We start from the raw sequence: 26364 nt of genomic DNA on the forward strand, positions 1-26364 counted from the left end.
ATATATATATATATATATATATATATATATATATATATATATATATATATATATCTACCATTATTTATTTAATTATTTATTTTGAGCAGCAAATCAGAACATTAGATTGATTCCTGCAGGATCATGTGACTGGAATGATGATGGTAAAAAATTCATCTTTAAAATCACAGAAATAAATTACATTCTAAAATATATTCTAATATAAAAAAATGTTTATTTTAAATAGTAAAAATATTTCAACATTTTACCGTTTACTTTTTCTTTTCTTTTTTTCTGTACTGGATCAAATGAATGCAGGCTTGGTGAGCAGAAGAGACTTCTTTAAAAACATTTAAAAAAATCTTACTGTTATGTGTGTATGTATTTTTGTTTTTATTAATTATTGTATTTTTATAATTTTTTTTTTTTTTGTTTTTTTGTGCATTGCATATACTACATTTCACTGGCAGCCAGTTTTGAGTGACCGATGTGTGCATGATCATAGAGTAGAGTTTGAGATATAAAAATTAGTGACACAATATTTTTTTCCCCCTTGTGAAATTAGTTTATTTTAAAAATTAATCTTTAAACTCAGACACATGCTTCATACATTGTAACTGTGTAATGTGTAATTAATAAACTATATCAATACAGTTTTTTTTTTTTTTAATTTTGATACATTTTCTTTTTTAAACTGTTACATATAACAAACATGTGAAGGAGAGTGTTGCTTGTCTTAGATGGCTTTAGTTGGCTGATGGCACTTTACCCATTAAGTGTTTTTTCGTATTCTTCTCTGGCCTAAATACAATAATGAAACACTTTGGAGCAAAAATACAGAAACTCAAACCAAAGCTTGAAGCTAAAATGGCAAATATCTCCACAGCTACAGTAAATTTCCCAGGAGAGCTAACATAAGCTGGAACAAATGTGATCCATACAGCACAGAATATGAGCATACTGAATGTGATGAACTTAGCCTCATTGAAGTTATCAGGCAGCTTTCGGGCAAGAAAAGCTAAAACAAAGCAAAGGAAAGCTAGCAAGCCAATATAACCCAGTACAGCCCAGAAACCTATAGCTGATCCTAAACCACATTCTAGAATGATCTGTTCTTTGTAGAGTTGCATATTCTTGTAAGGGAATGGAGGGGATATACTTAACCAAAGCACACATATAAGTACCTGTACAAGAGTGAAACCCAAAACACTGAGTCTCTGTTGAAGAGGCCCAAACCATTTCATGACATTACTTCCTGGAAGTGTAGCTTTGAAAGCCATTAACACCACTATTGTTTTCCCTAAAACACAGGAGATACAGAGGACAAAAGTGATCCCAAATGCTGTGTGACGCAACATACAGGACCACTCAGTGGGCCGACCAATGAAAGTAAGTGAACAGAGGAAACACAGAGTCAATGAGAAAAGCAACAGGAAACTCAGCTCAGAATTGTTGGCTTTTACTATCGGAGAGGCCCTGTTTCTGTAGAATACTAAAGTTATGCTTAAAGCCACTAAAGCGCCAGCAACAGAGAAAGCAGCCAGTATAATCCCAAGGATCTCATCCCAGGAGAGAAACTCCACAGGTTTAGGAAGACACTTGTCCTTCTCATTATTAGACCAATACTCAGGGAGGCATTCGTGACAATCTAAAGAATCTGGAAGATGAAGAAATCAGTGCTTAACAGCCATTCATGAACCACAGGAACAAAATAAAGACATATAGGTGATTAGACTATGCTGTTTTAGAATGACGAAATCAGGAAAAAAAGGCTTAATGACACAATACTATTTTGTCCTATACATTAATTTATTAAAACATACATTAAAAATGCAATTAAATAAAACTTCTCAGAAGTGCTCCTAAGAATAGTCTTAACTTTTGACTTGGGAGTAAAAATGTAATTGAGTCAAAAGTATGACTACTCATAGATTGTTGTAAACTTTAAAAAAAAAATAATCTAAAAGCAATGACTTAGTTCACACATAAGTGTTGTGGAATAAGAAACTCTCAAAGCACCACACATGAAACTATAAATTTCTAAAAAAGTGATTTATACAAAATGCTTGGTCAAGCTCTTTGAAGATACTTTTCTATATTATTTTAAATGTCTTCAATTAAAGCACTTTATTACATAACTCTCTGAAATTCTTGAATCTGACTGGTCATTTGCAACATTCTGAGATCATCTGAGGCTAAACTTCCAGATTTTCACTATTACAATGTTCGGTCTTTATCACCCTGTGTTTATGCAGTGATAAGAACTGACTAGGCTTACATTATTCCTTATTTGACTACTGTATTTTACAGTAGTCAGCCTTCACTGAGTTCTCTGGGCAGAGCACAGATCCAAGTAATAAAATAAAACTCATTGTTGACTGTCTTCATCATTCCTGGTCCTAATGAACCTGCAACACTTCACATTTTAGAAGTCTCCATTATTAAGCACACCTGATTCAACTCATCAGCTCATTAGTAAAGTCTCCAAGACCTCAAATGTGTGTTTTAGAAAAGAGAGACATAAAAACATGCAGTGTTGGGGGTTCTCCAGGACCAGGACTGGGAACCACTGTCATATACAATATATACATAATAAAGAGTTACAATACATTCAAAGAAATTCAATAAATCAACATATCAATAGATTTCACTAGTTTAACTATGAATTAGGTGTGTCTAAATTCACTATTATGCATCTAACACTTATGTACTTTTATAAATCACACTTAAATTTTTATCCATAATATTATAAAATATATTATAATAGCAGTGTAACATTAGGCATTTATTATTTATCATTATATAAACAACAGGGTGAGTAAATACTGACTGAATTTTAATGTTTGGGTGAACTATCCCTTTAAGTGTAGCAATAGGGGCAAATTTACATCATTCTCAGAATTAAAAAAATAAATAAATAAATAAATAAAAACCTTAAGACTAAAAATTGTCCTTGTGTTTTTAAATAGATTAATAATTATTACATTCATTCTTGATGTATTTTCGGGAGATCAATTAAAGAATTTATTATATCCTACACAGGACAAACTGTATGGAGAATGGCTAATGGATTGATAGAAAGATAAAGTAAAAGTGCCAGGGTGATTCGATTGTCCTCATATTATAATGAAGAAGAAGAAGAAGAAGAAGAAGAAGAAGAAGAAGAAGAAGAAGAAGAAGAAGAAGAAAGCCTTGTTAAAAGAAGAATTATTGAGGCGACACATTTATTATTATTATTATTATTATTATTACATATTTTTCTCTTTCTTTAATTTACCATGGACACTCTTATATATTATTCATTCACAAGAATATGACAAGTATATGTTCTGAAAAAGTACCTGTCTCATTACTGATTTCTCCTTCTCCACAATTAATGCAGTCATAACAGCAGACAGGTCTTCCTTTCTGTGCAACCTTCCTAGTGCCTGGAGGACAGCTCTCACTGCACACAGACACAGGCACCTGCAGGTGACAGATAGACACAGCACCAAGGTCAGAAATGAAACAACGCTTGGGGCAAAATAGCTAATGGTTTATTTTAATTAATTTATTTAATTAAAGTATATGCCATGAACAATATATGTGTTTTAAATTGTCCACATAGGTCTACAGACACTCCCATAAAAACAAGGGGTACTGCACAGAAATCTTAATCATAAACACACAGAATAGAACTAAACGTTATACCTTTTCACTGCCATCATACCAAAAGATAGCTCTGCTCAAACTGAATTCTTGGCCTTTAGGTTGGGATGCATCATACTGACCCACTGTCACAAAATCAACTGAACCGTCTTCCTGAAGCTGCCAATTCACAAATTCATAGGTAGCCACAGGGTCTCCATTGGTATCGAATGAAACAGAATAATTATTTTTAGTGAAGTTCAATCGCTTGAGTTGATCAAAAACCTGCATGATGAATTGTTATTTCAATTATTTGTTGAATAATCAGCACATAAATACTGGATGTGCTATATTCAGAAGGTATAATGAAATATTAATATTTTTAAATCTGTGTTGTGAATGAATCTTCACAATTTACGTATTTTATAATAAATCAAATTTATTAATAAACGTACCTGCCGGGGCTCAACTTTGATGTTTTTGTCACAACGCATTTCATTACAGACGATGCCATGGAGGGCATGAGCTACAGCGTAAGTGGCTTTGTACACCAAATAAGATGTGTCTGTGTACGGGTTCTGTAAAGCGCGCAGGTCCTCCGTGCCATCACATGCTGGCATACCAGTAGAAGAACCTATTTGCTGTTTTAAACTACAGCTAAATAAACTTTCCCAGAATTCTGTCAACAGGGGGAATTTCAGCGCTTGTTCTGGAGACAGGTCAAGTAGAAAGTTGCGAAAACCCGGAATAACAGACCGCGGGATTGCAAAACCCACAGCGCCAATACACAAATTAAATCGTAGCATTTGTGGATCTGTAACCCACGCCTCGCTGCCAATCCACTGCATCGGGGGAGGAGGCTGCTGGCTCAACTCTTCTAAAAGAATTCTCATATCACCTTCGGCCATGAACGCAACTATTACACGAGCCGTTGACTCGCGAATGACTTCCGCGACTCTTTTCAGTTTGCTGCGTGGTTGAGTCCTGTAGTAGGCCTCAGAATACTCCACACAGATTCCCTCCTGCTCCGCAGCTTTCAGGAATGATGCCATGCCATTGTTCCCGTAGTCTGAATCACTGCGCACAGCCCCGATCCACGTCCATCCGAAGTGCTTGACCATCCGTGCCAGTGCTGCCGCTTGATGGTGATCGCTGGGGATGGTCCTGAAGAAAGTAGGATGCTGCCGCTTGTCACTGAGACACGCGCACGTTGCGTAATGGCTCACCTAGTGTACCATGAGGAAAACATAAAAAATAAATAAATAAATAAATTCTGATTATGAAAAATAATTAATTTTTGATTGCTTGAATCACTATTACACAGACGTTTACATGCAATATTATGTGACATTTAAAATATGATTAAAAAGGCATTTAAAATGGCAACATTTTTATGTCATTCCTTAAAGAAGAATAGGAAATAGTTATATATATATATATAGCACACACCTGTGTGATTCCAAGAGGACCAAAAAGTCTTGAAATACTTATAGCTGCAGTGGAAGCTGAATTTCCGATTAGTGTGGGAACTGCATCAAATTTTGCACAGGAATCATTGCTGTTAAATACAGGATCTAATCCATTGACAAGTTGCAGTGCTACTTTGATTGCCATTGCCACAGAGGCACAAGTGTCATATATATGGTACCCTAAAGTGATGCCCGGTAAGAGATCGGAGCTGTTGTTTATTTCTTGGATGGCGAACTGTAAGGCACGAGCAAAGTGCAGTTCTCTGAAGTTCATGCTGTTGAAGTGCACACATGCAAAAACTATATTATTAATATTATTACTAATAGATAAAATATGAATTAAAATAATCCATTATCTTATTTTACATAAAAACTATTTCTTTCAGCACAAGCAGTTTAATTCATTCAAGACTGTTCCACAGACTTTAATCAAATTCATATAAAACTCTAACCTGCCACTGCACACAAGTGGTTGTGGCCGCTGAGTGTAGGTTTGCTTCTCAGTCCTCACATAATAATGAATGGTGAAAGCCCCTCCAATGACAAAGTCTCCATCCTCAAAGAGAGCAGGGAGTTGAGGGTCACCTTGGAGTATACAGCTGTTTAAATTAACCCCGCACACAGCAGGACAAAGCCTGGTAATACATAATAGTGTCAAGGTCAATAAAAGTTTAACATGCATTTCTCAATAGGCAATAAACAACTCCAAATGTGAGATGAAAATTATGCCTTGTTATATATAACCACCACAGTCACTACTGTTGTAGGGCGTGCTGTAACTGTATTACAAAAAAGGGTGTGGTTACATCGGACATTCATAATGTGTCTCAAATGTATTGCAAAATTTCCAAACAACAACTACTGGTATACATATAAAAAAGATGTGTGTGTGTGTGTGTGTGTGCGCGCGCGTGTGATTTTGTGTATTTATTTATTTTTTTAGAGTAACTGTAAATTTGCCACAATTGCCTTGCCAATTTGATTTCAAAGGAGGGAGTGAAGTCAATACGAGGTGAGTTGGGGGCAAGGGGAGGCCTAGCAAGTTACTAGCATGTTGCTAGCATGTTTCCAGCATGATTAGCAAGTGACTAGCATGTTGCTAGCATGATTAACAAGTGTCTAGCATGTTGCTAGCATGAATAGAAAGTCACTAGCATGTCGTTAGCATAATTAACAAGTCACTAGCATGTCGTTAACAAGTTTCTAGCATGTTGCTAACATAAGCAAGTGACAAGCATGTCACTAGCATTTGTTAGCATGATTAGCAAGTTACTAGCATGTTAGCATTATTAACAAGTGACTAGCATGTTGCTAGCATGATTAGCAAGTGACTAGCATATTGTTAGCATAATTAGCAAGTAACTAGCATGTCGTTAACAAGTTTCTAGCATGTTGCTAACATTATTAGCAAGAGACTAACATGTCGTTAGTATGATTAAAGGGTTAGTTCACCCAAATATTAAAATTATGTCATTAATGACTCACCCTCATGTCGTTCCAAACCCGTAAGACCTCCGTTCATCTTCGGAACACAGTATAAGATATTTTAGATTTAGTCCGAGAGCTTTCTGTCCCTCCATTGAGAATGTATGTACAGTATACTGTCCACGTCCAGAAAGGTAATAAAAAACATCTTCAAAGTAGTCCATGTGACATCAGAGGGTCCGTTAGAATTTTTTTAAGCATCGAAAATACATTTTGGTCCAAGAATATCAAAAACTACGACTTTATTCAGCATTGACTTCTCTCCCGGGTCTGTTATGAGCGCGTTCACCTCACATCCGGTTCGCGAACGAATCACTCGATGTAACCAGATCTTCTTGAACCAGTTCACCAAATCGAACTTAATCGTTTGAAACGGTTCGCGTCAACAATAAGCATTAATCCACAAATGACTTAAGCTGTTAACTTTTTTAACATGGCTGACACTCCCTCTGAGTTCAAATAAACCAATATCCCGGAGTAATTCATTTACTCAAACAGTACACTGACTGAACTGAGCCAGATAACGAACGAAACATTGACTCGTTCTCGAGTCAAGAACCGTTTCTGTCGGACGCGTCCGATTCGAGAACCGAGGAGCTGATGATACTGCGCATGGGGGATTCAGACTGACACACAGCGCGGTCTGAACTGAACTGGTTCTTTTGGTGATTGATTCTGAACCGATTCTGTGCTAATGTTATGAGCGCGGGTAAACCCGAAGGCTTCAATCAAGGGCAATCATCGCCAATGAAGTCATTAAGTCGAGCGCAAAAGAACTGGTGAACCGTTTTCGTCAACCGGTTTATTGAATCAAACTGTCCGAAAGAACCGGTTCGCGGAGAAGAACAGAACTTCCCATCACTACCGGTGATCCGAAAACCGATTTGCAAACCGGTTCTTGACTCGAGAACGAGTCAATGTTTCGTTCGTTTATCTGGCTCGGTTCAGTCAGTGTACTGTTTGAGTAAATGAAATTACTCCGGGATATTGATTTATTTTAACTCAGAGGGAGTGTCAGCCAGGTTAAAAAAAGTTAACAGCTTAAGTCATTGGTGGATTAATGCTTATTGTTGACGCGAACCGTTTCAAACGATTCAGTTCGATTTGGTGAACTGGTTCAAGAAGATCCGGTTACATCGAGTGATTCGTTCGCGAACCGGATGTGAGGTGAACGCGCTCATAACAGACCAGGGAGAGAAGTCAATGCTGAATAAAGTCGTAGTTTTTGATATTTTTGGACCAAAATGTATTTTCGATGCTTCAAAAAATTCTAACGGACCCTCTGATGTCACATGGACTACTTTGAAGATGTATTTATTACCCTTTTGGACGTGGACAGTATACTGTACATACATTCTCAATGGAGGGACTGAAAGCTCTCGGACTAAATCTAAAATATCTTAAACTGTGTTCCGAAGATGAACGGAGGTCTTACGGGTTTGGAACGACATGAGGGTGAGTCATTAATGACATAATTTTAATATTTGGGTGAACTAACCCTTTAACAAGTTACCAGCATGTTGCTATCATAATTAACAAGTGACTAGCATATTTCTTGCATGAATGGCAAGTGACTATCATGTCTCTAGCATGTTGATAGCATTGATTAGCAAGTAACTAGCATGTCATTAGCATGATTAGCAAGTAACTAGCATGTTGTTTACATGTTTCTAGCATGTTGCTAACATGATTAATAAGTTACTGGCATGTTGCTAGCATGATTAACAAGTTACTAGCATTTTGTTAGCATGTTTCTAACCTGATTAGCAAATTACTAGCATGTTGTTAACATATTTCTATGCTAATCCAGCAAAAACTATTTGATTCGGTAAAAAAAAAAAGAAGCTAAAACCAGCCAAGTTACCAAAACCAGCTAAAATCAGTTGATTCAGTAAAAAAAAAAAAAAAAAAAAAACTTTAAAACAGCTAAGACTAGTGTGACAGTGGCCAAAACCACTTTAAAACCATGTTTAAAACATGTTTCTAGTCTGATTAGCAAGTTACTAGCATGTTATTAACATGTTTATATGCTAATCCAGCTAAAACCAGTTGATTCAGTAAAAACCAGCTACAAACCAGCTAAGACCAGCGTGACAGTTGCCAAAACCACTTTAAAACCATGTAAAAAGCATGTTTCTAGCCTGACTAGCAAGTTACTAGCATGTTGCTAGCATGTTTCTATGCTAATCCAACTAAAACCACCTAAAACCAGTTGATTCAGTAAAAAAAAAAAAAAAAAAAAAAAAAAAAACAGCTAAAAAACAGCTAAGACCAGCATGACAGTGGCCAAAACCACTTTAAAACCATGTTAAAAGCATGTTTCTAGCCTGATTAACAAGTTACTAGCATGTTTTCAGCATGTTTCTATGCTAATCCATCTAAAACCAGTTGATTCAGTAAAAAAAACAGCTAAAAACCAACTAAGACTAGCGTGACAGTGGCCAAAACCACTTTAAAACCATGATAATGCATGTTTCTAGCCTGATTAGCAAGTTACCAGCATGTTGTTAGCATGTTTCTATGCTAATCCAAAAAAAACCAATTCAGTAAAAAAAAAAAAAAAAAAAAAAAAAAAAACGTTACAAAACAGCTAAGACCAGCGTGACAGTGCCCAAAACCACTTTAAAACCATGTTAAAAGCATGTTTCTAGCCTGATTAGCCAGTTACTAGCACGTTGTTAGCATGTTTCTATGCCAATCCATCTAAAACTAGTTGATTCAGTAAGAAACAGCTAAGACCAGCGTGACAGTGGCCAAAACTCGTTTTAACCATGTTAAAAGCATGTTTCTAGCCTAACTAGCCAGTTACTAGCATGTTGTTAGCATGTTTCTATGCTAATCCAGCTAAAACCAGTTGATTAAATAAAAAAACAGCTAAAAACCAACTAAGACTAGCGTGACAGTGGCCAAAACCACTTTAAAACCATGATAATGCATGTTTCTAGCCTGATTAGCAAGTTACCAGCATGTTGTTAGCATGTTTCTATGCTAATCCAGCTAAAACCAGTTGATTCAGTAAAAACCACCAGATAGCAGACCAACATTGAATCAATGCTGAATCAATGTTAATGCATTAAAACCAAATTAACATTGAATCAATGTTGAAGTTTAACATTGATTTTTCATCAAATAATATTTCAAAGATGGGTCATAAAAATCAACATTTCTTCAACTTAAACTAAACCACTTATTTAACATTGAATCTACATGGAATATGATCAAACCAATCTTGATTTTTACTCTTTTCAATCAGAAAACATCTAGGACTGCAATTAATATGGTTTTGAATCAAAAGGTCACTCAAAGTAAACAACATCCTTCAGTTTACATGGAAATATTTATTTTTGCCCCCAAACAATTTAAAAAAAACTATTTGAACACGAAAATAGCATCACATTTAAGTAAAACAAGTGATTCTTTTATTTAAAACAAAACAAAAACAAACTTTGTGGAACCCTCAATACATATAGGCCATGATTCACAGACTGGGATGAGCTTTTAATAAAGGATTGTATTTTTCAATACACACAATACATGCATATTATTTTGAAACACTTAATATAAAGCATGTTTCAAGTTTGGGACAAATTGGATTATGCACTTTCCACACAGCAGCTCACTCTGTGTCCTCTATTTTTCAGATACTGTATAATGTTTTAAATGGCTTTGTATTTTAAAACATTACATTTTAATGTTTTAAAATACACAGATTTTTATATTATTATTATTATTTCTGTGCGTTATATTTTATGCCGCGTTTTGAAAGTAATTTTTTATTACTTACCTCTAAAAACCACTTTTCACTGCCCTTTGGCCTCGTCTCTGTCTGTTGCACATTTGAAATCTGTTACGGCGTGCTTTGATTTGATTGGCGGTTTGCAGCGAGCGTGAAGTTACATTACTGACGCCTAATGGACTGGATTGAGGCGCATGAAGAAACCTGAATTCTCGCTATTAAAATGTAGTTTAGGTGAGTTGTTTATTTATTTATTTATTTTTGGTGCTAGTGATGATGAGTTCACAAAATTAACAGGAGTCATCCTCTGATGAGCATTTCATAAAAATGTACCAAATTTATCTGCATTTGCATTAAAGTGTTGAATGAGGGATTGACAGTCTAAATTCCACCGTGGGGGAAATACAGACCAAAAACCGACATTAATTCAATATTTGTCTTTTCAACACTAAAAAAGCATTGAATTATCAACATTGATCCAATGTTATTTAGCACTGAATTTTCAACCTCAACCAAAATGATGATTCTGATGGAATTTCAACATTGAATCAATGTCACCCTGCTATCTAGCTTGGGAGACCACCAAAGGCAAACAATCAGCTTAGGCTGGTTTTAGCTGTATTTTCAGTAGGGAGTTTTTAAGCTTTGATATGGCAGTAGACATCTTTAATACACAAGTCTTATTTTCACCCCTCAATGAAAGTCTATGGGATTTTAGGTGGTTTTGATAGTCTGGTTTACGAAAACTGTAAGCCAGATCAGTCAGAAAAGATATAGCAACCCGACTGACCAATCTGAAGGTCTGACCCGAGTTTGGTGGTTGTAGCTTTAAAATTCTAGGAGGAGATACATTTTAAAATTTAGTCACAGAAGAAGAAGTTTAAATAGGATTTCATTAAGATGGCTTTTTCAAGCCAACTTAATTATCAAAGAGATACATCACAGAATCAACATCAAGTAGCACTGACTGAAATGAGTTTAGACTGAAAAATACATCAGCGATGACCTACAGCCAATGAGAGAGCAAGATACAGGGCAGCGGGAAGATCGAGGAGGAGTTATAGACCATTGCAGCAAGCATGGCTTCAGTTCTGAGAAAGGCTCCTTCTCTGTCTATTTGGACCCAAGAAATGGAGGAAAGTTTTGTCAAACATTTGTATCATAAACTTCTTTCGGGCCTTATTTTAATAACATTTTCAGTCTCGCCCGAGTACTCTGATCTCACGTGTGATCTTGCATTATTTCCATATCAATTCTATGTGCAAACGCACAGATCAACAGTTAGCAAAGTCCCCCCACTGCAAACAGCGGAACAGTGGGTTTAATGCTCCTTTAGATTTATATAAATAATATAACAAAAAGCTACTCACCAAATATATATGCATCCAAAAGCATTAGAAAACAATCTGTATCAACTAGTAATTAGAATAATACAAAACTAACCACTTACTGAAATATAGGGGGGGAAATACCACAATCCTCTGGGTCACCAGGTGCCTGCACTATATACTCTAGTGCTGAAAGGGTAATTATTCCAAATATCAGTATATACATGTAAATTCTCAGAATCAGTCTCAGAAGAGGTGAGAAAGGCAGAAAGTGCTTGGTTCACCCGGATGTTTTATAGCGAACCAACCACTCAGGGTCAGTCACATGACCTTGTTTACAATAGGTCTCAGAAGGGCAGCAGAATGACGTCATTCAAGGTAAGGCAGCGTTTACAGTTGAAATAGATCAGCTTACTTCTGTGTTGAAAAATAAGGTGAATATAATAAAATGAATCTTTAACTTAAGCTATGTTCTTTTTTAGCGTTTAACCCTCAAGCATCCTTTGGGACAAAAGTGTGTGTGTGTATAATATATATATATATATATATATAGTTTCCTTAATCTGAGTGGTACAAGACTTGGCTACTTTTCCGAAGTTTGCTACCTGAAAACACACACACACTTTTTAAAAAAAAAAAAAAAAAAAAAAATTTATTATTATTTAATCTGCAATCTCACATATCACATTAGAATTTATTTTCAAATAAAAATGACGAAAATGTTCTAAAAATTTAAGTAAAGTGCCTAACGAGTGTTTAATAATGATAAAAGTATTTATAATTTTAATAAATATAATAATTTACAATCTGTCATTATTGCATCCTTTTAATGTACAATACTGAGGTGCAAATAGGCCTAGTATGTATCTGCCAGTATAAAGTATAAATAGCATCTAATTATTATTTACACTTAGCCTATTGCAAAGAACTGCTACTTTTACATGGTAAATAGAATATATCACGATTTTCACTAAGTGTAAATAGCATCTAGAGCTATTTTCACTTAGCCTACTGTAAATAGGATCTATCACTAAGGAAGTATGTTAATTCCACTTAGTGTAAATATCTGCTGCCGTATTTTTCTTAACCTATTGGCAAATCATTTGCAAAATAAGAAAAATGCACTTCAATTATTATTATTATTATTATTATTATTTTATAAATATTTTTTTGCCCGTGAGATAACATGAAAATGAATAGCCTGTTATAGACTGATATTATAACAGTGATAAGAATTAAATTTGTATTGAGTCTGAAGTATGCAGACATCTTTTTGTCGGGAGCTGTTGCCATGGTGAATCGTAATATCGGAGCTCCATTGATCATGGCTTTTCATAGTTGTGGTGCACACGCTAAACTCAGAGTCAACCTACTCAGAGTTGACTGAACTTACACAATTCAGCTGTTCTGATTGAAAACCCATCTCAGAGTAAGTCAGCTCAGAGTTCAAGTTTTAACTCAGTTGGTTGAACCTCCTAATTGAAACGGGCCCCAGATGTCTCCAAAGTCATCAGATTTTTAGGTTTTGTCTGAACATCTGAAAGATTTTTTTTTTTTTTTTAGTAAAATAAATATTAAATGTAACATAAAATAAGCATATTTTACATAAATATGATACTTTTAGAGCTAAATAATAATAATAATAAATGCATAAAGTATCAAAGATAGTGATATGGCCACAAAAGATAAGGGCTGTTATGAAGGATGCTTGAGGGTTAAACATGCTTTTGAGGTTTGAGCAAACAAACTTGCAATTCTGTGTTTTTGGGCATGTTATTTTATTATTTTCTTTAATTTTTTATTAATTTATTCATAGTGCTTCACAGTGCAAGTTATAAGCTATTAAATTAGAGTATAAATCACTTGTATTCTTTTATAGCAAATTTGTTCCTTTTTCACGTCAATGTGTATTTTGACCAAAAACGACCCATTGTCGATTTAATTCGCGCCACTGCCGCTTCTGCGTCTAGTGTGAATGCTTTAATTTGCTGACATGAGTAACATAAAATATATTTGGTACTTACGCTCTGCTTACACATCCAGTGTGAAACTGACTTAGGAGGAGTTCTGTTGTGATGAGTGAAGATGTCCGCGATGGAATTAATAGTTTTGTTGTGCCTTCCTTTTATGTTGTTAGACTACAGCTGCGGTGCTCTGCAGCTCTCACCCACAGTTGTGACATATAAGTACCTGTACAAGAGTGAAGCCCAAAAACACTGAGTCTCTCTGTTGAGGAGGTCCAAACCATTTCATAACATTACTTCCTGGAAGTAAAGGTTCTGAATGCTATTAACACCACAATTGTTTTCCCTCAAAACCATTGCGGAGATACAGAGGACAAGCGCGGATTCCAAATGCTGTGTGTGGCTGAACATGCAGGACCACTCAGTGGAGCCTTGACCAATGTGAAAGTAGTGAACAGAGAGAGAGAGAAAACACAGAGCCAGTGAGAAAGCGTGTAGTGGAAGCTCAGCTCTGAGTTGTTGGCTTTTACCATCGGAGAGGTCCTGTTTCTGTAGAACACTAAAGCCATGCTCAAAGCTACCAAAGCTTCGGCTACAGAGAAAAAATAACAGTGAGGATGATGCTCGAGGATCTCATCCCAGGAGAGAAACTCCACTGTTTTTGGAAGACATTTGTTCCTTCTCCTTTGTTGGGCCAGTATTCAGGATGGCATGGATAAAGCAACCCACAGAATCTGGAAAAAATTGAATTAATAGCTAAATTACACATCAACGCTTTAGCCCCAGGATGGATTGTCAGAAATGGAACGGTGATTGATAAATGGCTTGGTGGAGCAGGGTTGCTTTAAGCCCGGAAAAAAAAAAAAAACGCACCTGTCTGTTGCTGATCTCTCAGCTTCAGCACACTTAATGCAGTCCTTAACAGCAGACAGGTCTTCCTTTCTGTCTACGAAAAGCCTTCCCTAGTGCCAGGTGGACAGCTATCACTGCACACAGATCATTGGCGCACCTGCAGTGGTAAATAAATACACATGACTCACAGATATTCACTATTAGAAACATAACAAAATATTTTTATACCCGTTTCTTTTGCCAATCGCTCCGGGGCCAATAGCTCTTACTCAGGCTGAATTCTTAGCGCTGGGTTGGGATGATGCATCATACCGGCCCACTGTCACAAAAATCAATTGAACCGCCTTCCTGAAGCTGCCAATTCAATAAAGTTCATAGGTTGCCACAGGGTCTCCATTGGCGTCAAGCGAAATATGATAATTATTTTGAGTGAAGTTTACTTGCTTAAGCTTATCAAAAACCTGCAGGGGAGGGACAAAACAAAAATCCAGATGGAGTTGTGTGTGTGTGTACATCATCGCATGTAGCCTATATATATATATATATATATATATATATATATATATATATATATATATATATATATATATATGTATGTAAGCGTATGTATATATGTATATATATATATATATATATATATATATATATATATATATATATATATATATATATATATATATAAAACAAACTCATACACACACAATACAAAGGCACATAGAAGAAGAAACGTTTAATTAGATTAAACGTATATATCTCTCTTTGTTGAACGTAATTTAAAAAGTCAGTTTGAGTACAACAAGAGAAATGTACCTGCCGCGGTTCAACGTTTACGTTTTTTGTCACAATGTTTTTGTTACAGACAATAGCATCGAGGGGCATGCGCTATAGCGTATGTGGCTTTGTACACCATGTTAGTGATCCTCAACTGGGACGTGTCTGTGTACGGGTTCTGTAAAGCGCGCAGGTCCTCCGTGCCATCACATGCTGGCATACCAGTAGAAGAACCTGTCTGCCGGTTTAGACTACAGCTGAATGAACTTTCCCAAAATTCTGTCAGCAGGGGAAAATTGAGTGCTTGTTGTAGAGACAGGTCAAGTAGAAAATTACGAAAACCAGGGATAACAGACCGCGGGACTCCAAAGCCTACAGCACCGATACACAAATTAAAAACGCAGCATTTCTGGGTCTGTAACCCACGCCAGCGCTGCCAATCCACTGCATCGGGGGAGGAGGCTGCTGGCTCAAACTCTTCTAAAAGGATTCTCATATCACCTGAGGCCAGGAAAGCAACTATTATACGAGCCATTGATCTGCGAATGACATCCGCGACTCTTTCAGTTTGCTGCGTGGCTGGGTCCTGTAATAGGCCTCAGAATACCCCACACAGATTCCCTCCTGCTCTGCAGCTTTCAGAATGATGCCATGCCATTGTTCCCGTAGTCTGAAATCACTGCGCACAGCCCCGATCCACGTCCATCCGAAGTGCTTGACCATCCGTGCCAGTGCTGCCGCTTGATGGTGATCGCTGGGGATGGTCCTGAAAGTAGGATACCGCCGCTTGTCACTGAGACACGCGCACGTTGCGTAATGGCTCACCTATTGTGCACCGTGAAAAGAAAGGGGAAAAGTAAGCAACCCATCACAAAACACCAAAGTCTTGTAACTTATACTGTGTAGGTCCAAAAACATCTATCTATCTATCCATATATCTTTGATGAAAAAAAAAAAACATTCTTCATATTGTGCCCGCACCTGTGGAATTCCAAATGGACCGAGAAGTCTTGAAATGCTTATAGACGGTGTGGAGCCAGATTCTGCGACTACTGCTGTAACAGCTGCAGATTTTGCACAGGAATCAGTGTCGTTAAATATTAGATCTAGTCCGTTAAGGCAAGCTGAAAGGCTACTTTGACTGCCATTGGCACAGAGGCACAAGAGTCATATATATGATACCCTAAAGTGACGCCAGGTAGGACATCAGAGCTGTTGTTGATCTCCTCAATGGCGAATTCAAAGGCACGAACAAAGCGCATCTCTCTGAAACCCACACTGTTGAAATAGACGGAAATATATTATATTATACAATATATTAAATATACGTAACATAAATACAATTGCATATCCAATTTTCCATAATCATTTCATAAGATTACAAACAACAGATCATTGTAAATTTTCACAAACTTTGAACAGGTTAAATATATGCAGTATCATGCTAGTTAAAAATATTTGATCCCTTCCTACATGTATATGCTAACCTCCCACTGCACTCTAGTGGTTGTGGCTGTTTAGTGTAAGTGTGCTTCTCTGTCCTAAGATAGTCATGAATGGAGAAAACCCCCCAATAACCAAAGTCTCCATTCTTGAAGAGTGCAGGGGGCTGCTGGGTTGCCTTGCAGGATGCAGGTGCCAAAATGAACTCCACACACAGCAGGACAAAGCCTGGCAATGCAGAGTACTGTTATGAGTGAAACATGCATGTCTCCTGTTGGAACAGCGAACTCCACAAGTTTATCAGGTGAGCATTACACCATGTTTAAATAGCCACTATTGTTTTCTGTGACAATGAATTTGCAAGGGGAAAAGGTGGGCAAAAAAAACGTACAGAGGGCGTGGTTAATATATTTTAATAGTCAGTTATAATTACAATATTATCATAAGTAAAAAAAAAAAAAAACACACAACTTGCTTTCTTCAAAGTCACTCCGCCCCCTATCAATCCGTGGAGAAATGTGTTCATTTCAAATGCATTTTTATATTTATTTCTGGCACTATACTACTTTTTACAAGTTTACAATCTTATTCAATTCTGACAAATAGGTCATATTCTGCACGCTGCATTTTTTGTCCTTAATATTTTTATTCCTGAATTATTATTATCATTATTACTATTATTATTACTTATAAATAGAATGGACTGTTACTGTCCCAGTAAAGATGTAGAATTGAGTTTGGCCTGTGTTGTACCAATGGTGGTCTCTCAAAACATTTTGCAGGAAAAGAAGAACATCATTGTAGTGTCCAGTAAATTAATACACTAGAACACACTGCTGAACCATTTGTTTGATATCTAATTGTATACATGTCATATTTTGTATGAATGGTAACAATAAGAAATTAACCCTCTTTTTGGGTTCCCTGTTTTATGTTTCTTTTGTTGAAAAACATGGTTCCCTTCATTCCATTTCTTCTAATTTTAGTATTTAATATATAAATATGAAAGGTAATTTTGTATTAATTGATTAAATAATTTACATTTGGTTTATTGAAATAAATAATTTGTGAATACACTCTGACATTGTAGTTATATTTTTGCAAATTATGTGGCACTGTTTCAAAAATAATATCAAATAGTATTTTTACCAGCTAAAAAAATGGTTTAAAGTCAGTTATTTCATTTTTTTTTCTGTAGTGTGTCAGTGGGAGATATCAGTTTACATTGTTAAACATTAATTTTGTGCAATTAATTGTTATAATCCTGTGCGATTTTTGTTTGCAACAGCCAGTGCTTCACACAGAGATCTGAACTCATCATCATCCAGTCTGTCTGGAATAACATGAAGAAACAGAATCCAGAAGAACTGTGGCAACGTCTCCAAGATGCTTCTAGAGACCAATGCCATGAATGAATCTATATAGATATATATATCTTCTTTTATACAATCACTCTGTAAATTGTAAATGTGTTGGGACTGAACAGAACTCCAAACATAATTAGTGTTAAGTTAAAATTAGGAAAGTATGACATTTGACTCCTACTTATAATAAATAAATAAATAAATTTGTGTTGATTTAATGTCTGTTGCTATTTTGGTAATTTAGATATATATTTTATTTTGCATTTTAAGGATTATTTCTATTTCATTCCATTTGTACTGGGCTCATCACATGGTGAATTGTATTATTTGTCTTTTCCATTTAGATGTTGTTTGGTGTTTTTCTGAGGCTTTATTAAAATTATATAAACCCTTGGGGGGTGAACAAGCAGAAGAGGAGACCTAAAACTAGATGCTAAAATGGCAAAAATTTCCACAGCAGTTGTAAATTTACCAGGTGAACTGACATATGCAGGTACAAATGCCAGCCACACTGCACAAAATTATAAGCATGCTGAAGGTGATGTATTTGGCCTCATTAAAATTGCCTGGCAACTTCCGGCCAAGCCAGAAAAGCAAAAAAAAAAAACAGACACAAGCCAAAAAAGGCCAATATATCCCAGCACACCCCAGAAGGCCAGATCAGAGCCCACACTGCAATCCAGGATGATCTTGGACTGTTGATATTTAGTGTTTCTATAGGGGAAAGGAGGGGGATGTTACAAGCCAGGCGGTACATATGATCACCTGGACCAGAGTGCAGCAGAAGATGATTATTCGCTGCTGTGTGGGGCCCCAAATCATTTCATTATATTGTTTCCAGGCCGGGTAGCTGTAAAAGCTGCCAACACCACTAAAGTCTTGCCAAGAATGCAGGAGATGCAGAGAGAGAAAGTGATGCTGAAGGCAGTGTGTCGCAGCATGCAGGACCAGGATGTAGGTTCCCAATAAACACCAAAGCACAAAGAAAACATAGAGTCAGCGATAACAAAATGAAAAAACTGAGTTCTGAGTTATTTATGCGTACTACAGGAGTGTTTCTGTAAAAGAGAAATACAGGCAAACACAGCTAAAGTTAGGCACGCCCCAACTAAAGCTATTACTGTTAGGGTCAATCCCATTGCATCATGGGACAGGAATTCAACCACTTTTGGAATACACACTGTTCCATCAGCATTTGACCAGTAATCTTCAGAACAGGCCATACACTCTACTGAATCTAAAGAGAGGGAAAGACTATAAAAATGAGGATGAAGATCACTTTTCATGAGATTTATTGCTGCATTATTGAAGTTGTTCTCCAACCTGTCTTATTACTGATTTTGCCACTGTCACATGATACACAGTCAAAGCAGCACAAAGGGTGGCCACGCCCGGACAGCTTTCCTGAATCCTGGAGCACAGCTGTTGCTGCACACAGACACCAGCACCTGCTTAAGCCAACAGATCCACATAAATTAGAAATGAATATTAGTTTATATTTCAGGTCAAAAGCAGAAATAATTACTTAACAAAGAAAACAAACTAGACAACTAACCAGAATGAATTAATGGGCATGTGACATACTTTGACATAGACTGCAAAAAAAACAAGGATTACTATAGCCTTTTGCGTTTCCTTTCCATAGATAGAACTGCCATCTTCAGATTAATGAGCAATTCTTTATTTAAGACACTTTACCTCCATTTGACCCTACAGAACTTCAGAACATGGAATCTCATGTACGGAAATACACTGTGTAGAACAGCTTGCCCTCAGTCTGATGGCCCGGGCCACATGATAGCCTATCTCTTGGATGACCAGTTCTTGGGCCAGATTCTTGTGCAAACCGTCAAACTATGCCCACATTAACAAACTCAATATTTACCAGCTGAGCCCCTCTGCCAGTTTATAAGGTCATAAGATGGGAATAGAATCGCCCTTTCATGTCAAAGTTCACTGTCTCTCCTGAAATGAGTGATGACACTTCTTCGGAGATACTGCTGTAACTGTTGAAATATTGTGTTAAAGAGATAAAAACAAGACGTTTGTTTACAATGGTTCAAGTCACTTAACCTGGTACACAGTTACTTTAACATTAAACATTTAAGCACTGTTTATTTTGAGGTACCTGCCAATGGGTAGACATCACGCATGAGGATTGGACATGTGGAGTTACTAAATTGGCCCTTTTCCAGGTGTACAGTGAATAAGATTATGCAGGGAATAAGCCATGGCATACACTCCTTTATAAACATTATAGAGAAGATGCGGGGGCTGGAAGTGATTAAAATAGGCAGAGTGCTGCACCCCTTAGAGTCTCCTTCCCCTGTAACAGGAGGTCAGATGATTATTCAAGCTGGAACTGGATTGGGGGAGAGCAGCCATATAAAAAAAAACCCCCACAGCTTCATGAACCAGAGGATTTGAGGGGGTACCTATCTGGGTTGACTGTTGTGAGATACTCTCTCTTCAAGCCCAGGTGATTTGGCCCTGACGTATACCAAATCCTATGGTCCCTCCCAAAGAAAGGGTAATATTCACTTCCTGTGAACACAGAGGCTGTAAACCCATGCCTCACTAGCAATCCACTGTATCCCAGTGACATTCTGTTCCATGTAGTCTCTCAAGAAGGGTGTGTAGCTCCCCTTCAGCTGAGAAAGACCACTACCACCCAGGCAGTGGAAGGTTCAGGCACGAATGATTTCCAGTGCTCTGTGCGTCGTATAAGAGAGAATCATAGCCCTGATAAGCAAAGCACATATGCCATGTAACTCACAGCTCCTTCAGTAAGCCCTGAAGAGCCAAAGCGACCTATACTCATGTCTCCTCGCTACCACTCTACCCAGGTCCAGCTTAAAACTGCAAGACGGAGTTTGCAATAGCTTTACTTGATAGCATCACTAGGGAGAAGGGGGACCCATCGTGAAAAATGTCGGGGGAATTCTCGTCTTGTTCACCAAAACAGGAACAGGACTCTGAAAAAATAACTGATCTGTCAAGAAAAAAAGTAAACAATGTCTGTAACAAGAATATACATTAATCTTAGGTTTTGATGCACAGGTTTCACTACGGTCAGTCAATAAGGCTGTAGACGATCAGGATGTCCATTACCGGAAGAACCTAAAAAAAACAAAACCAACCACAACAGAAACACAAAACACCTCAAAAAAACAACCAAAAAAAGCTAATGCACTTAAAAAAAAAAAAAAAACAATCATTTAAACCACCATTGGTATCCGAAAGGCCTCAAATTCTTGAAACTACAATAGACGAGGAACCCAGATCTGTTCCCGATCGATAGCACGGGCTACCCTAAAGTGGACCAGCACCTTCACAATGTACGGGAGCTCTTTCCTCATCAGGCCCATAGACCACGCACTGCTGATCTCTGCCTGTCAGTGGGTATGCTACATGATATCAAAATGATTTGTAGTAGTACACTATGTTCTTGATTCGTGTGATGTTAGGCAGTTTTTTCGCTTTTTTATGACTCGGCTCCCTTGTTTGATTATTCCTCTACAGCACAGTTTATAGTAGTAGGATTAGCCCCAGCGGAAAGCTCTCGCGGAATCAAAATACTAACAGTCATGACGAGAAAAACAGAGAGTAAGGACATAAAGGCGAGCATTCAAACTTAAACAATCGCTTTCACATATTTCTATGCAACAACACACTTATCAATATTGGTTTATATTCAAGATGATTCTCTATGCAGTTCAAAATAAATAAATATACATTGCATTAAACTCGCATTAAGTAAATTTTTGTTACTCCATACCCATTACCATCCTGCGTTGAGCTGGCTCTGGAGTATTAGTAACGTAACACAGTACGATTAATAGTGTCTTGTGCAATTTCCTGATTGTAGCCAAGCAATGAACAAATACCCACCATATACTACAATAATCGCCTTGTTGCCATAGGCCTGGATCAAAAATCAGTTTGGTCAAATACACATTTTGAAGCATGGTCCTGGAAGTGATGCAGCAATCTAATGATGAATGACAATCAGGACAAAGCCAATGAGAAGCAGGGACAGTGCATGCTCCGTCTAATGCCTGCATCCCTTATAGCATTGACTACAATGGGGTAAGACACCTACCTGTTATATATATAACCAGACACAGGCTATCACTGCATCTCATTATTGCATCACAGTTCAATATGTCATCACGTAAGGAGTCAAAATCACCTCATATTTTATAACAATTCTTCTACTTAAATATGCACTGTGTCCGTTGTTACCAATACTAGCACAACCATGGCCAATATTGTATTCATTAGATAAGACAATAAATCTTGTTTGGTTTTGTAATATGCAGTGCATGTTAGGTTTTAGCACGATATAAGGACCATGTGGATTACACAGCTGATTGTTTTGGCTCTATTACATCCTATACTGAATCATATCGCAATTACCCCCAGTTAACATAACACAAGAGAATTTATTAAAAATGAAGTCATGAGCTTGCTATTATGCTAAATGCTATATGCTAAATGCATATAAATGTAACTACTATATTACCTAACTTTTTTTTAGTTGTCTTTTGGAACCACTTTACATTGAGGTTCCCTTCATTAAAAGATTTTTAAAGGTGTTATATAATTCAGTGACGAAAGTAATCACTTACAAAATGCACGTATACGAACCGCATACAACTAAGTCAGCTTACTAAATCGCCCTGACGTAAACACAGGGTGCATTTTTAATGCAGGATACCTGACAAAATAGTGAGACCACCTTTTATTAACTTTTTCCCAACGTTTGTATTAATGCAACTAACAAAATAGTATACGAGTTATAAGTTAATAACACTAGATGCGTCATTAACAAAACCAGATCGACTGCTGATTTAAATTATCACGAGATAAGATGCAGCACAGAAAAATGTATATTAAGTAGCAACGACTGAAGTCGTGGTTGTATTTATGGTTACGCTTCTCATTTAAGATATATCTCATGACTCGTTGTCCCTGTTTCTTACGTTTCCTTCCGCAGAAACCTACGCTTTACCTGACCAATGATTCTCCACAAAAGTTTCCTTATGGCTGTCCACAGCAATGACTTTGAAACAGATATAGTTTGTTAACAAGAACTAAATTATCATCTTTATTCTATTCTTTGTGGGAAATAATAAAAACACAATCATGCATGACCGTGATGAGATATTAATATTGGCAAATTTTAATTCCAATATTACCTGTGAACCTTAATGTAATTGGCCATTTATTAATGATTTATAAACGTTAGTAATTGTAAAGTGAACCTTAATGTAAGTGAAGCACACTGTGACACCCATCTTTATTAAGATAGTTATAAACATAGTAACCTGTGAAACGTTGACACCTTAATCGATAAGGTGAACACCTTTTGAACCATTTATTACAGAGTTATAAACGTTAGTATTAACCTGTAAAAGTGTGAAACTTAATGTAAAGTGAACACCTGTGGACCATTTATTAATGAGTGATAAACGTTGCGTAACCTGTAAAAGTGAAACTACATGTAAAGTTGAACACCTGTGGACCATTTTATTAATTAGCGCTACTAAACGTTAGCAACCTGTAAAAGTGAACGCCTGACTGTAAAGTGAAACAACCTGTGACCATTTATTAAAGAATTATAACCTTAGTAACCTGTGAAAGCAAACCTTAAAGTGGAACGACCTGTGAACCATTTTTATTAGATTAATTTATGAATATAATTAACCTTGTGACCCAAGTGCGAACTTGTAAAAGTAAAGTGGTACACACTAATCATTTATTAATGCACACACAGAAGGGATTTTTTTTATTCTTCTCTCAGTTAAATGGAGGTTTTATTGTTGATGCACTAATACAGTAAACAAAACTTCTTAAACCCCAATTCTTACTATGCTGCATCACTGCACATGAAAACGGTGGCTGAATCTATACAAATAAACTCACAAATTCATCAATTCAGAAACACAATAAAGTATTCCATCAAATTATAACTAAGCACCAAAAAAATACATATTTGTATTTTATCTAATTTAACAGTTTTGAGTTGGCGACGATTCCATTGAAGAAAAGGTGAAGCCGCCATTGTCCCAATAGAGTGCTGGCCATATTGCGCTGATTTGGCACCAGAGTCTGTGCAGTAGAGATGCGCGAAGTGGGCGTCGTGTCCCGCGCCCACACTCCCAAAAGAGTCAATGCAAACACACACCCCTGACCCTTTATTAAATTAGCCTGACTGGTCCAACTTTTTGTCTGTTGATTTTTTCGTATCAGAGGCTTGTGTTAAAATAGGTAATTACAACCTTCAATCTCTTCCTGAAGATACCGAAAAAGTCTGTCAGTCTCAGATGTCAATCATGACGTCACACTTCCGTTTTTCTATGCATCACCATTAACTGAACTAATACCAAACTTATTTTAAAATCACGAAAACCCTACTAATCCGCATGATAAATCTACATCAAATGATCATAACCATGTGTGAAACAAAATATTTAAAGTTGATGTCATTATTTAGTTTACTCCCATGTCCTCACTTAGATCATGTGTGTTTAGGACTGGGACCAGCCTATGGGGGGCGATCAATGCGATGGCTACACTTTTGAAGGACAGGCGGCCCATTATCCACACTCGCAGTAACATTACCTTCCGTTTAACCGCCTGCAGAAAGCGTCCGGAGTTCGGGTATTTATGTGGGTAATGGTAATCAAACAATCATAACAGTGGTGAATTCTTTCTTGCTTTAAAAAAAACTGCGACTTGACCATCCGTAGGCTTGCTAGTGCCATGTACAGTCTTTTGGTGACACACACGCAAAACTACAGAAACACAGGCTTCTGCTTATGGGTATCCATTGGTTTATTCCAAAATGTAACCGTGTGGTTAAATTACATAATAAATACATAAATAATTCCCATATTTGCACACCAGAACTGGCCTACACACCATAAATTGGCCAGTCATTTTCACAGAATTGCTAATGTTGTTTACACATATTATTAGAATACTGTAATAATAAATGTATTTTATTTAATGTCACATTTAGTTTTTGTGTTTTGTTCTGCTTATTCAGTCTTTTTCTATATTACTGCATTTCTGTTTGTACGTTGGTTCCTTTCCTCCTGTGGTCTATTATACGGCCGACAGTCTCTAGACCAGTCGACGTTTTAGAATTTGGTTTGTCTGAATTTGTTTTTTTATTTATGGAATGGTTGGTTGTCCCAGCTATTACTATGAGTTTACTATTAGCTATTACGACTAATACAAATAATTTTCCATTGCATATAATGCATTTTTTATTATATTCTTGTAGGATCACATCACCAAGCCCTGTGTGTCTGTAGTTTGCCTGTTGGGTCATCAAAGTGCCTGTACAATGGCGCTAGCGAGCATCGATGTAAATGCCACTTTTTCAAATTAAGAAGAATATGATCACGCGGTTATGGACTGTTCCTCATGTGCTCTTAAGCATTCTCTCTTCCCATTAGGTTGTATTCATTTTACTGCTCAGCGAACTGTGAGATGACACTGCAGATTATTTCGCGATTTTGATATGTGGACTCGCTTTTGTTAGTTTTGAATTTAAGTGATACATATTGTAATATGTGTAATTTATATATTAATTAAAACCTACAAAGAAATAAACTGCTCTCCGAACGCTCGCAGCGACGGTTTCACCTTCTGCGCACATGTACCCTTTAAGCTGCGATTTGTGGGTAAACCAATACTGAAGTGGCCGGTTATCAGGATGGCCAAAAGCAATTACGGATTGCTTATTAATGTTATAGTGTTCGGTAACAGTGATTTCAGTCCATTGATTTAATTATTTCATCAAAACTGTATTTGATTAGACTAAAATAAAAGAGGTGTCTTTAGTGATTTTTGCATTTATCAAATAGTTTTTTTGTTCTAGATTGAGTAGATGCTTTAGTTTTATAATGTGATTGTTCACCTTTAGAAGCCACTTTGATTTGTGACGTGTGATGTCTCAGTGATGGTGCCGGTGCTGCTGTAAAAAGAAAAAAAAAGAAAGAATCGTTTTGTTTTTCAAGAGGAAATTTGGCTTACTGAAGGGAGCGGTAACAATAAAATGTATTTCATTTAAAAATAGCTAACTTATTCGGAGCTGTATACATAATAATCAATAAATAAATAAAGAATTATGTTGTCCACTTTAACATTAAGCTGTACGTTGACTGGCTGACGAAGGTGTTAATACCATTAGTTGTTAAATGGTGCACCGGTTGGTTCACTATACAGTAAGTTCCTTTTATATATACGTTGCCTAACATGTGTAATTAATTGATAAATGGTTTTCAGAGAGGGGTTTCACTTTTACATGAAGTGTTTCACTTTCACCAGTTG

General features: G+C 36.7%; 2 pseudogenes; both read right to left on the reverse strand.

Moving 5' to 3' along the window:
* Positions 1 to 829: 829 nt before the first annotated feature.
* LOC109109250 lies at positions 830 to 4820 on the reverse strand (annotated as a pseudogene).
* A 13521-nt stretch (positions 4821 to 18341) lies between these two features.
* Positions 18342 to 20839, reverse strand: LOC122134628 (annotated as a pseudogene).
* Positions 20840 to 26364: the final 5525 nt, after the last annotated feature.

Source organism: Cyprinus carpio, unplaced genomic scaffold (genome assembly GCF_018340385.1).
Source record: "Cyprinus carpio isolate SPL01 unplaced genomic scaffold, ASM1834038v1 S000006739, whole genome shotgun sequence".
NCBI lineage: Eukaryota > Metazoa > Chordata > Actinopteri > Cypriniformes > Cyprinidae > Cyprinus > Cyprinus carpio.